Source organism: Babylonia areolata, chromosome 15 (assembly GCF_041734735.1).
Source record: "Babylonia areolata isolate BAREFJ2019XMU chromosome 15, ASM4173473v1, whole genome shotgun sequence".
In the NCBI taxonomy this organism is placed as follows: domain Eukaryota; kingdom Metazoa; phylum Mollusca; class Gastropoda; order Neogastropoda; family Buccinidae; genus Babylonia; species Babylonia areolata.
Genome location: NC_134890.1, coordinates 35,287,970 through 35,300,469, shown reverse-complemented (window position 1 = coordinate 35,300,469; position 12,500 = coordinate 35,287,970). Strand labels below are relative to the sequence as shown.

General features: G+C 47.4%; 1 protein-coding gene across 1 annotated transcript in view; it reads right to left on the bottom strand.

Moving 5' to 3' along the window:
• Positions 1–10,443, bottom strand: part of LOC143290608 (phospholipid phosphatase 3-like) — a 30,797-nt gene extending 20,354 nt beyond the window's left edge. The window contains exon 1 of the mRNA XM_076600206.1: positions 10,401–10,443. The gene's annotated coding sequence lies outside the window, so the exon portion shown is untranslated. The remainder of the gene's footprint in view (positions 1–10,400) is intronic.
• Between the last annotated feature and the right edge of the window lie 2,057 nt (positions 10,444–12,500).

Genomic DNA, 12,500 nt, shown 5'->3' with positions numbered 1-12,500 from the left:
CTGTTCAAGATCTCAGGGATCGATACTCTTCAGGATCTAAGGGATCGATACTGAAGGATCGATACTTGTCAGCGTCTATGGGATCGATACTGACAGTTTTCAAGCCTGGTATGGCCATGTGTGATCGGCTTGGCTTTATGCAACATAGATAAATAGACAGATAGACACACATCCAAGATGGCGGAGACAGTCAACGTCTGAAGCCCGACTGCTAAGTTATTGTAAAAAATCTACTGCTATGACCAGGACAACACGAGCAAGAATGAATAAGTTTAACCCTTGTGTCCCGGCGACTTCTTCGCACACCACTGAAAAGGAAGACAAACCCAAAGAAACCAGAGGACAGGAGAAACCTATCCAACCGAAGAGCAAGTCCCAGAAGAGCCCCAGCAACCCAGAGCCCGGATCCGTAGAGACAGAATGCGATGAAGGCGGGGACCAAAATGAAATAGCGAGCGACATCACACACATGGTGGATCTCAAAAGAACAATCGTGGAACTCTGTAAACGTGTGGCCTCCCTGGAAAAGACGGTCAACAACCTAAACCATCTTATTGAAAAGCTGACCAGGTCAACGAGGCAAGTGAGTCTGCAGAACTCAGCCACGCAAACAGACGTCCCAGGCCCACCTTGCGACCCACGACGACTGCCGCGCACCCCCAAAACCAGCAAAACCAGCAGAATGGGCTAGCGGGGGGGACAGCTGAGGCGAACAAATAACGTCAGTGCCGCAAAAGACGTAAAGCCCGAGACTTCAAATGACGTAAAGCCCGAGACTTCAAATGACGTAAAAGGAACAAAACACCAAGAAGAAGACCTACCACTTGTTGCCGTTCTTTATGATTCGGTTCTCAAAGGTGTGCAACAAAAGAGGCTAGGCCAGTCCTATGGATTTGCCGCCGTGCCCCAAAAGACATATAATATAGATCTTCAACAACAACTTGATGCCACCACCAAAGCAGCGAGCAGACCTCTCGACGGCATTGCACTGCACTGCGGTATCAACAGTCTGAAAAAGGAAGACGCCCGGACAGTGAGTAAGAAGGTTGTTGAAGTCGTAACATCTGTTGAAGTCGTAACATCGAGGTAACATCTGTTGAAGTCGTAACATCTGTTCACAAAAGTCACCCTGGAGCCCGCATCATCGTCAGCAAAGCAGCTCCAGTTAAACACCCAGAACTGGAAATCAAACGACAGCTGTTTAATGCTGTCATTTCCAACGACCTATTTGAATTAAAAGGCGTGTCGCTGGTCTCCCACGACAATCGCCACCCCATCAACCTCCAGGACAGCATCCACCCCGCGAGGAAAGGCTCCAGCACCCTGGCCGTGAACCTTGGGCGCCACGTGCGACAGCTGTTTGGACAAAACCAAGAGAACAACCAGGACCAGGCAGCAACCCCCCAGGGCAGCCCCGTTCCACCGACAGGGACCTCCACGCTTTCCTGGACCAAGAGACGATTGGTGGAACATATTTGACATGTTGAGAGGGTGTTATTAAGATATAAGCGGCAAAGAATAATCCTAGTTAACAGTTCAGAATATGTTGTTTACAGTGAACTTATAGTGTCAATAACAGGAGCATAAATTACAAATTAAGTTATGTTACCATGCTCTGTGATGTACAAAACATATACGAAAACTAACTTAATCTTAATCACACAACAGAGTACATGATCATAAACATAACTAAAACAAACAGAAAGTTAACTAAGTCTTAAACTTGCAGTAGTTTACTTTCGCAGTAACAAAAGCAAGTCGGATCAACTGTGCTGACTGTATTCCAGAATCCGTCATCTGACGCACTTTGTGAGAGAATCACTTGGGACACTCTCGGTGGTTATTAAGTATTTACTTATATACACACTAATTTCCCCGCCCCCTTCACCCACTCCATTTTTTTCCTACCCTTTTCTAATATCACTTACAGTGAAAAGACGTTAAACTAAAGAACGAACGAACGGATAAACAGACAGACAGACAGACAGATAGATAGACAGATTGGTTGATTGATTGATTGATTGATTGACTGATACGTGTGTGCATATGTACATCCATCCATCCATACACAGACAGAGAGCTGTCATGAGCGGTATTTGCCAACTGAAGAGGAACGTGCTGTCCGTGAGTCAGACCATCTGAGTGTCCCGAGACCAACGAACAAAGCCATCAGCACAGGCCGGTGACAATACAGTGGCCTATGATAAAGCGTCTGTTTGACTTCGTGGAACTGAATATTTCTTCAGTTTGTCAGACTCTCGTGAAGAGCATGACTCAGTTTGTTTCTCTTCTTGTGCAGAAAATAACTGTGTGGTGTGTCAGAACTGACCGACGCCCTCGTTGCCCACGCTTCCTCGCTGGTGCACGTTTTCTGGGAGTCCCTGGCATTCAGCACCCATTGTGCGGGGCACATCATGCTGTGTGTCAGGAAGTGTGAGGCACCACGCCCCCCACCCCTTTTCCTGATGCTCTGCAGTGTAGATAAGATACACGTCTGCCTGCACGTGTCAGAAGGTTTCTGTTCTCTTCTGATGAACCGATTGGAGCAGGAGAGAGACAGAGACACCACCACAACGACAGCACGTTATGGACAGTGAGAGGGGACCTGTCTAACACTGACACCACCACAACGACAACACGTTATGGACAGTGAGAGGGGACCTGTCCAACACTACACTGACACCACCACAACGACAACACGTTATGGACAGTGAGAGGGGACCTGTCTAACACTGACACCACCACAACGACAACACGTTATGGACAGTGAGAGGGGACCTGTCTAACACTACACTGACACCACCACAACGACAACACGTTATGGACAGTGAGAGGGGACCTGTCTAACACTACACTGACACCACCACAACGACAACACGTTATGGACAGTGAGAAGGGACATGTCTGACCCTACACTGACACCACCACAACGACAACACGTTATGGACAGTGAGAAGGGACATGTCTGACCCTACACTGACACCACCACAACGACAACACGTTATGGACAGTGAGAAGGGACCTGTCTAACACTGACACCACCACAACGACAACACGTTATGGACAGTGAGAGGGGACTGTCTAACACTGACACCACCACACCCTACACTGACACCACCACAACGACAACACGTTATGGACAGTGAGAAGGGACCTGTCTAACACTGACACCACCACAACGACAACACGTTATGGACAGTGAGAGGGGACTGTCTAACACTGACACCACCACAACGACAACACGTTATGGACAGTGAGAAGGGACCTGTCTGACCCTACACTGACACCACCACAACGACAACACGTTATGGACAGTGAGAAGGGACCTGTCTAACCCTACACTGACACCACCACAACGACAACACGTTATGGACAGTGAGAAGGGACCTGTCTAACACTGACACCACCACAACGACAATACGTTATGGACAGTGAGAAGGGACCTGTCTAACACTACACTGACACCACCACCACGACAACTTTCCTCCCCTTCCCACTGGCCAATGGCAGGCTTTGGAAACCGCCAAGAGAGTGACGTCAATGCTGTCTGTGTCACAATAAAGCCGTACTATTCCCAAAGCGTCAGCCCCCTCCCTCACCCCTTCAACAGTCGTGCCATTCTTGTCAGTGAACAAAGTGACTGACGGGGGTAACTATCACTTCCACCTGGAGAAACCTGACAGGTGCCTGGTCTGAGTTGTGCCAACATGTCGTCACGGGGGTGTGGGGAAACCAGTTCCTGATTTCTCAAGACCACTACGCCAAGGCGTCTTGTGCATGATTCCCTGACGCCGGTGGAAACATTCACGTCGATCAGATACGTACATCACACACCCCTCCACCCGTGACAGCATTTAGTGTGTTGTCACAACGCCAACATACCCAGCATGCATCGTCACACCCCTCCACCCATGACAGCATTTAGTGTGTTGTCACAACGCCAACATACCCAGCATGCATCGTCACACCCCTCCACCCATGACAGCATTTAGTGTGTTGTCACAACGCCAACATACCCAGCATGCATCGTCACACCCCTCCACCTATGACAGCATTTAGTGTGTTGTCACAACGCCAACATACCCAGCATGCATCGTCACACCCCTCCACCCATGACAGCATTTAGTGTGTTGTCACAACGCCAACATACCCAGCATGCATCGTCACACCCCTCCACCCGTGACAGCATTTAGTGTGTTGTCACAACGCCAACATACCGAGCATGCATCGTCACACCCCTCCACCCATGACAGCATTTAGTGTGTTGTCACAACGCCAACATACCCAGCATGCATCGTCACACCCCTCCACCCGTGACAGCATTTAGTGTGTTGTCACAACGCCAACACACCCAGCATGCATCGTCACTCAAAACTGTTTGACTGCACCAGAGAACAGGAATATATATATATATATATATATATATATGTGTGTGTGTGTGTGTGTGCGACAACAGGAACAGCACTGGAGGGAATAACCAGCACATAGATAACAGGTCAAACACCGGAAAAAACACAAGTGACAGAGAACCATTGTCAGCTTGACCGCTGACCCCACAAAATTGTGTCACAGGAAACCGTGTCCATTGAGTCACAGTGACGTCACAACACCGATGTGGAGTGTGATGTGTGGGTCCCCATGTGTCTTCTGTCTGTCTGAGGGAGGGAGGAGGGGAGGGGGTAGGAAGGAAATCAAATCGTGTGTAGGACGACTTCCACGACTGAAGAATGTAAGCATGTGGATTTGTCTGTCTGTCTATGTGACTTTGTGTCTGTCTGTGTGACTGTGTCTGTCTGTGTGACTGTCTGTGTGACTGTGTCTGTCTGTGTGACTGTGTCTGTCTGTGTGACTGTGTGTCTGTGTGACTTTGTGTCTGTCTGTGTGACTGTGTCTGTCTGTGTGACTGTCTGTGTGACTTTGTGTCTGTCTGTGTGACTTTGTGTCTGACTTTGGGTGACTGTGTGTATGTGTGGCTTTGTGTCTGTCTGTGTGACTGTGTCTGTCTGTGTGACTGTCTGTGTGACTTTGTGTCTGTCTGTGTGACTGTCTGTGTGACTGTGTCTGTCTGTGTGACTTTGTGTCTGTCTGTGTGACTGTGTGTATGACTTTGTGTCTGTCTGACTTTGTGTGACTGTGTGTATGTGTGGCTTTGTGTCTGTCTGTGTGACTTTGTGTCTGTCTGTGTGACTGTGTGTATGTGTGGCTTTGTGTCTGTCTGTGTGACTGTGTGACTTTGTGTCTTTGTGTGACTGTGTGTATGTGTGGCTTTGTGTCTGTCTGTGTGACTGTGTGTATGTGTGACTTTGTGTCTGTCTGTGTGACTGTCTGTGTGGCTTTGTGTCTGTCTGTGTGACTTTGTGTCTGTCTGTGTGACTGTGTGTATGTGTGGCTTTGTGTCTGTCTGTGTGACTGTGTGTCTTTGTGTGACTGTGTGTATGTGTGGCTTTGTGTCTGTCTGTGTGACTGTGTGTCTGTCTGTGTGTGACTGTGTGTCTTTGTGTGACTGTGTGTATGTGTGGCTTTGTGTCTGTCTGTGTGGCCTTGTGTCTGTCTGTCTGTCTGTGTGGCTCTGTGTCCGTCTGTGTGATTTTGTGTCTGCCTGTCTGTCTGTCTGTGTGGCCCTGTGTCTGTCTGTGTGATTTCTTGTAAACCCTTCTTTCAAATTCCCAATGTATGTATGTAAATTTGCCCATGGCGAAATGCGTTTAACGTATATTTACTCTCTCTCTCTCTCTCTCTCTCTCTCTCTCTCTCTCTCTCTCTCTCTCTCTCCCTCTCTTTCACTCTACAACAGAACTGATACAGGGAATTTCATGATGATATGATTCTAATTTGCCCAAAGTATCCAAAGGGAAATGAAATGTATTTTTATTGTTTTATCCAATTATTTCGAGACAGGAAGACAAAGACGATTAAGAGAAACAAAAAGAAAGAAAAAAAAATTCGATCTTTTTTTTTTTTTTGGACGAGATGGACAGATAGACATACATAGAGCGCAGAGATAGACTTTGGAGTGGTGACCTCGTGGTGGTAAAACGTCTGCCTTGAAGCCAGAGAATAGGACCTCGTGGTAAAGTGTCTACCTTGAAGCATAACCTCGTGGTAAAGTGTCTACCTTGAAGCATAACCTCGTGGTAAAGTGTCTGCCTTGAAGCCAGAGAATATGACCTCGTGGTAAAGTGTCTGCCTTGAAGCATCACCTCGTGGTAAAGTGTCTACTTTGAAGCATCACCTCGTGGTAAAGTGTCTACCTTGAAGCATAACCTCGTGGTAAAGTGTCTACCTTGAAGCCAGAGAATAGGACCTCGTGGTAAAGTGTCTGCCTTGAAGCATCACCTCGTGGTAAAGTGTCTACCTTGAAGCATCACCTCGTGGTAAAGTGTCTACCTTGAAGCATAACCTCGTGGTAAAGTGTCTACCTTGAAGCATCACCTCGTGGTAAAGTGTCTGCCTTGAAGCCAGAGAATATGACCTCGTGGTAAAGTGTCTGCCTTGAAGCATCACCTCGTGGTAAAGTGTCTACTTTGAAGCATCACCTCGTGGTAAAGTGTCTACCTTGAAGCATAACCTCGTGGTAAAGTGTCTACCTTGAAGCCAGAGAATAGGACCTCGTGGTAAAGTGTCTGCCTTGAAGCATCACCTCGTGGTAAAGTGTCTACCTTGAAGCATCACCTCGTGGTAAAGTGTCTACCTTGAAGCATAACCTCGTGGTAAAGTGTCTACCTTGAAGCATCACGTGGTAAAGTGTCTGCCTTGAAGCCAGAGAATATGACCTCGTGGTAAAGTGTCTGCCTTGAAGCATCACCTCGTGGTAAAGTGTCTGCCTTGAAGCATCACCTCGTGGTAAAGTGTCTACCTTGAAGCCAGAGAACGTGACGCCAGAGAACATGACGTCATGAAATTGAATCCCACACTCAGAAGTATTTTCTCCCGGAAAATCCACTAGACTCTGAGTCGTGGTCTGGACGCTAGTCTTCGGATGACACAATAAATTGAGGTGTGGTGTGCAGAAAAAGACCCAGGACAAGAAAAGGGTAGTTCTAAGCGAAAGTGTGTAGAAAAATACACTGTGATAGAAAATGGACACACTTGTAGGAAGAAAACAGGTTTAGTAGCACACCAGTTAATGCGTTAAGAGAGACCAGCACACCAGTTAATGCGTTAAGAGAGACCGGCACACCAGTTAATGCGTTAAGAGAGACCGGCACACCAGTTAATGCGTTAAGAGAGACCGGCACACCAGTTTATGCGTTAAGAGAGACCAGCACACCAGTTAATGCGTTAAGAGAGACCAGCACACCAGTTAATGCGTTAAGAGAGACCGGCACACCAGTTAATGCGTTAAGAGAGAGCGGCACACCAGTTAATGAGTTAAGAGAGACCAGCACACCAGTTAATGCGTTAAGAGAGAGCGGCACACCAGTTAATGCGTTAAGAGAGACCAGCACACCAGTTAATGCGTTAAGAGAGACCGGCACACCAGTTAATGCGTTAAGAGAGACCGGCACACCAGTTAATGCGTCAAGGGAGACCAGCACACCAGTTAATGCGTTAAGAGAGACCGGAACACCAGTAAATGCGTTAAGGGAGACCAGCACACCAGTTAATGCGTTAAGGGAGACCAGCACACCAGTTAATGCGTCAAGGGAGATAACGGAGGAGAATGAAGGGCAGGAAGGTGGAGTGGGGTGGGGTGTGTGGAGGAAGAGAAAGACGTACGATATCACTCACACACACACACACACACACACACACACACACACACACACACAGCGAAACCGACAGAGACCCACAAACACACAGGCAGTTAAAGAAGACAAATAATTACACAGGCAGAGAGATTTTTTTTTTTTTAATATAGATATAAATAAACATACAGGCAGAGAGACTGAGACAGCAATACTTGGAGAGATCACCTGTGTTAAAAAGGCGTCAGGTATGTTGTCTGTTTTTCACCACACGATCAGTTCTGCTCCTACAATGTCGTAGTCACACCACAGACACACTCCTATAATGTCGTAGTCACACCACAGACACACACCTATAATGACGTTGTCACACCACAGACACTCCTATAATGTCGTAGTCACACCACAGACACACGCCTATAATGTCGTAGTCACACCACACCACAGACACACGCCTATAATGTCGTAGTCACACCACAGACACACACCTATAATGTCGTAGTCACACTACAGACACTCCTATAATACTATAGTCACACTAAAGGCACTCCTATAATGTCGTAGTCACACCACAGACACACTGCAATAATGCTGTAGTCACACCACAGACACACTCCTATAATGCTGTAGTCACACCACAGACACACTCCTATAATGCTGTAGTCACACCACAGACACAGTCACACCACAGACACACACCTATAATGTCGTAGTCACACCACAGACACACTCCTATAATGCTGTAGTCACACCACAGACACAGTCACACCACAGACACACACCTATAATGTCGTAGTCACACCACAGACACACTCCTATAATGTCGTAGTCACACGACAGACACACTCCTATAATGCTGTAGTCACACCACAGACACACTCCTATAATGCTGTAGTCACACCACAGACACATTCCTATAATGCTGTAGTCACACCACAGACACACTCCTATAATGTCGTAGTCACACCACAGACACACTCCTATAATGCTGTAGTCACACCACAGACACACTCCTATAATGCTGTAGTCACACCACAGACACACTCCTATAATGCTGTAGTCACACCACAGACACAGTCACACCACAGACACACTCCTATAATGCTGTAGTCACACCACACACTTCTATAATGCTGTAGTCACACCACAGATACACTTCTATAATGTCGTAGTCACACCACAGACACACTCCTATAATGCTGTAGTCACACCACAGACACAGTCACACCACAGACACACACCTATAATGTCGTAGTCACACCACAGACACACTCCTATAATGCTGTAGTCACACCACAGACACAGTCACACCACAGATACACTCCTATAATGCTGTAGTCACACCACAGACACACTCCTATAATGTCGTAGTCACACCACAGACACACTCCTATAATGTCGTAGTCACACCACAGACACAGTCACACCACAGACACACTCCTATAATGCTGTAGTCACACCACAGACACAGTCACACCACAGACACACTCCTATAATGTCGTAGTCACACCACAGACACAGTCACACCACAGACACACTGCAACAATGCTGTAGTCACACCACAGACACACACCTATAATGTCGTAGTCACACCACAGACACAGTCACACCACAGACAAAGTCACACCACAGACACACACCTATAATGTTGTAGTCACACCACAGACACACTCCTATAATGTCGTAGTCACACCACAAACACACTCCTATAATGCTGTAGTCACACCACAGACACAGTCACACCACAGACACACTCCTATAATGATGTAGTCACACCACAGACACAGTCACACCACAGACACACTCCTATAATGCTGTAGTCACACCACAGACACAGTCACACCACAGACACACTCCTATAATGCTGTAGTCACACCACAGACACACTCCTATAATGCTGTAGTCACACCACAGACACACTCCTATAATGTCGTAGTCACACCACAGACACAGTCACACCACAGACACACTCCTATAATGTCGTAGTCACACCACAGACACAGTCACACCACAGACACACTCCTATAATGTCGTAGTCACACCACAGACACACTCCTATAATGCTGTAGTCACACCACAGACACACTCCTATAATGCTGTAGTCACACCACAGACACAGTCACACCACAGACACACTCCTATAATGCTGTAGTCACACCACAGACACAGTCACACCACAGACACACTCCTATAATGCTGTAGTCACACCACAGACACACTCCTATAATGTCGTAGTCACACCACAGACACTCCGCAGGCAGAAAGAAAGACAAGAAAGCCTCTGCGTCACTCACTGTCTTCAATTGCCCACAGTCACTGATCAACGTGCAGGACCCTGAAGTACACGGTTTCTTTCCACATAAACAACACAGGCGGGACCCACTGTTGACACACCGCCAGCACCACGCCCTCTGCCCGTCAGGGAATGTGTGTCAGTCACACAGGTATTCTCACTCAGTCAAGCGTGACCTTTATCATGCCAACGATTTTAATACGCCTGATCGAGTCTCTTCAAAGAAGACTGAAGTGATTTCCCCTTTCGACGGTTAGCTTCTATCTGTACGGTTTGCAACGTGACACAATTTAAGGACAATTTACAACGTGACACAACTTAAATCATCCACAGTACACTCAGTTATATAATGTCCACTCGTGTTGACTTTTCAATCCGAGCAGTTATCGCGGAAAGTGGCCCAGCACCGAGGCCCCTACCTGGCGATGTCTTTATTGCCAACTCTGACAGCGCAGCCAGGTTCGGGCGGTACAGACGACAGGGGAGTGACTGCAGCGCTAATTGAGCACTATATATAGCAGTGGGGGAACGGGGACAGAGCCAGAACGGCTGTCAAATGACCAGCTGGCGCCACTTTCACAGGAAGGGTCGAGGATTGACTTGAGTGGATACAGAGAGAGGGAGGCCCCCACTTGAGCTAACAACCCGGTCACAAACACTTTTCACACACGACCAAAGTGCGGAACGTACTGAGTGAAGGCCAGCCCGGTGTTCAGCACCAACACTGTGCCCCCTTCAGATCTGCGCCCCGGGAAGTTTTGGTACACTGTGCCGTGACCTGTAGTCCTGAGAAATTCACAGACACTGTGGTCTGTTCCCACATTGCTTGGCCACAGCACGTTCACACACACACACACACACACACACACACACACAATAATTCTGCTGTGCCCTCTGCTAAATTTTATCATGCGATGATTCGGCCACTTTTTCAATTATTACGATTTGATCTGTTCGGAAGCGGTGACTACAATGACTACAGAGTGAGCAAATGGCGTGACATAAAGCGTGTGAAGCGGTGACTACAATGACTACAGAATGAACAAATGGCGTGACATAAAGGTGACTACAATGACTACAGAGTGAACAAATGGCGTGACATAAAGCGTGTGAAGCGGTGACTACAATGACTACAGAATGAACAAATGGCCTGACATAAAGCGTGTCGGGAACACGCAGTGAGCAGAACTGGACAGCGCCCAGTGGTCACACACCGCTGTCACCTCGCGTCAAGAAAAGGCTTCACCTCAAGCAACAAAATATGTGTCAACTCAAAAAGAAGTCCAACCGAAATCTCGTGAAAGGCGTAAGTGGTTAATGACAACATATTACATACATGCTACTTCAACACAAGTAGGATTGTGGCAAGAGAGAAAGGGAGAGGGAGATAGAGACAGACAGAGAGAGGGAGAGAGAGACAGAGATAGGGATAGACAAGGAGACAGAGACAGACAGAAATAAAGAGACAAAGAGAGACAGATAGACATACAGGCAAACAGACAGACAGATAGACAGGCCAGCAGACAGACAGACAAAAAGACAGACAGACAGATAGACAGGCAGGCAGACAGACAGACAGACGGGCAGACAGACAGATAGATAGACAAATAGACAGGCAGGCAGACAGACAGATAGGCAGGCAGACAGACAGGCAGATAGACAGACAGAGACAGACAGACAGGCAGGTAGACAGACAGACAGATGGGCAGATAGACAGACAGGCAGGTAGATAGACAGACAGACAGACAGGCAGATAGATAGACAGAGACAGACAGACAGATGGGCAGATAGACAGACAGGCAGGTAGATAGACAGACAGACAGACAGGCAGATAGATAGACAGAGACAGACAGACAGGTAGACAGACAGACAGATGGGCAGACAGACAGATAGACAGACAGATAAAGTGAAGCCCTAGCTGCGGGGTCAATATCAATGCATGGTACTACAACTGACCGAGGATCCCCAGGAACTGACAGCCCCTGTCAGCCCCTGATTTCTGCAGTCCTCTCACTTTGTGAGAAATCGTGGGATTGCGAGAAATTGTGGTCGTTCCCCTCCAACGTTTTCTCTCAATTGCGAGAAATCGTGGGGGGCGTCCCCACGATTCCCCACACAGGAAGTGCCCCTTATTTTAATCAAAAAGATTTCCTTTGTCACCGGAGTTGGGTTCTTGTCTTTTCCCGATGAAAATCTAGGAGAAAAACGAGAGAAAAAGAAACGAGAAATGGGAGCGACGATCATAACGACAGTGGCGTTAGCGAAACATCAACAACAGACGGTGAAGTTGATGACACAGTACTGGTTAAAACAAGATGTGTATGTGTATGAGTGAGTTGGTGAGTGCGTGAATGAGTGGGTGAGTGTGTGTGTGTGTGTGTGTGTGTGTGTGTGTGTGTTTCAGTGTTTCCTTGTGTGTGTTTTCTTGGCTAGTTGACTTGTTCTTCTCTTTCACTTTGTTTTTTGAAATAATATTTTCATGTTCTGAGTCCCCTTATTTCAGTAAAACAGATTTCTTT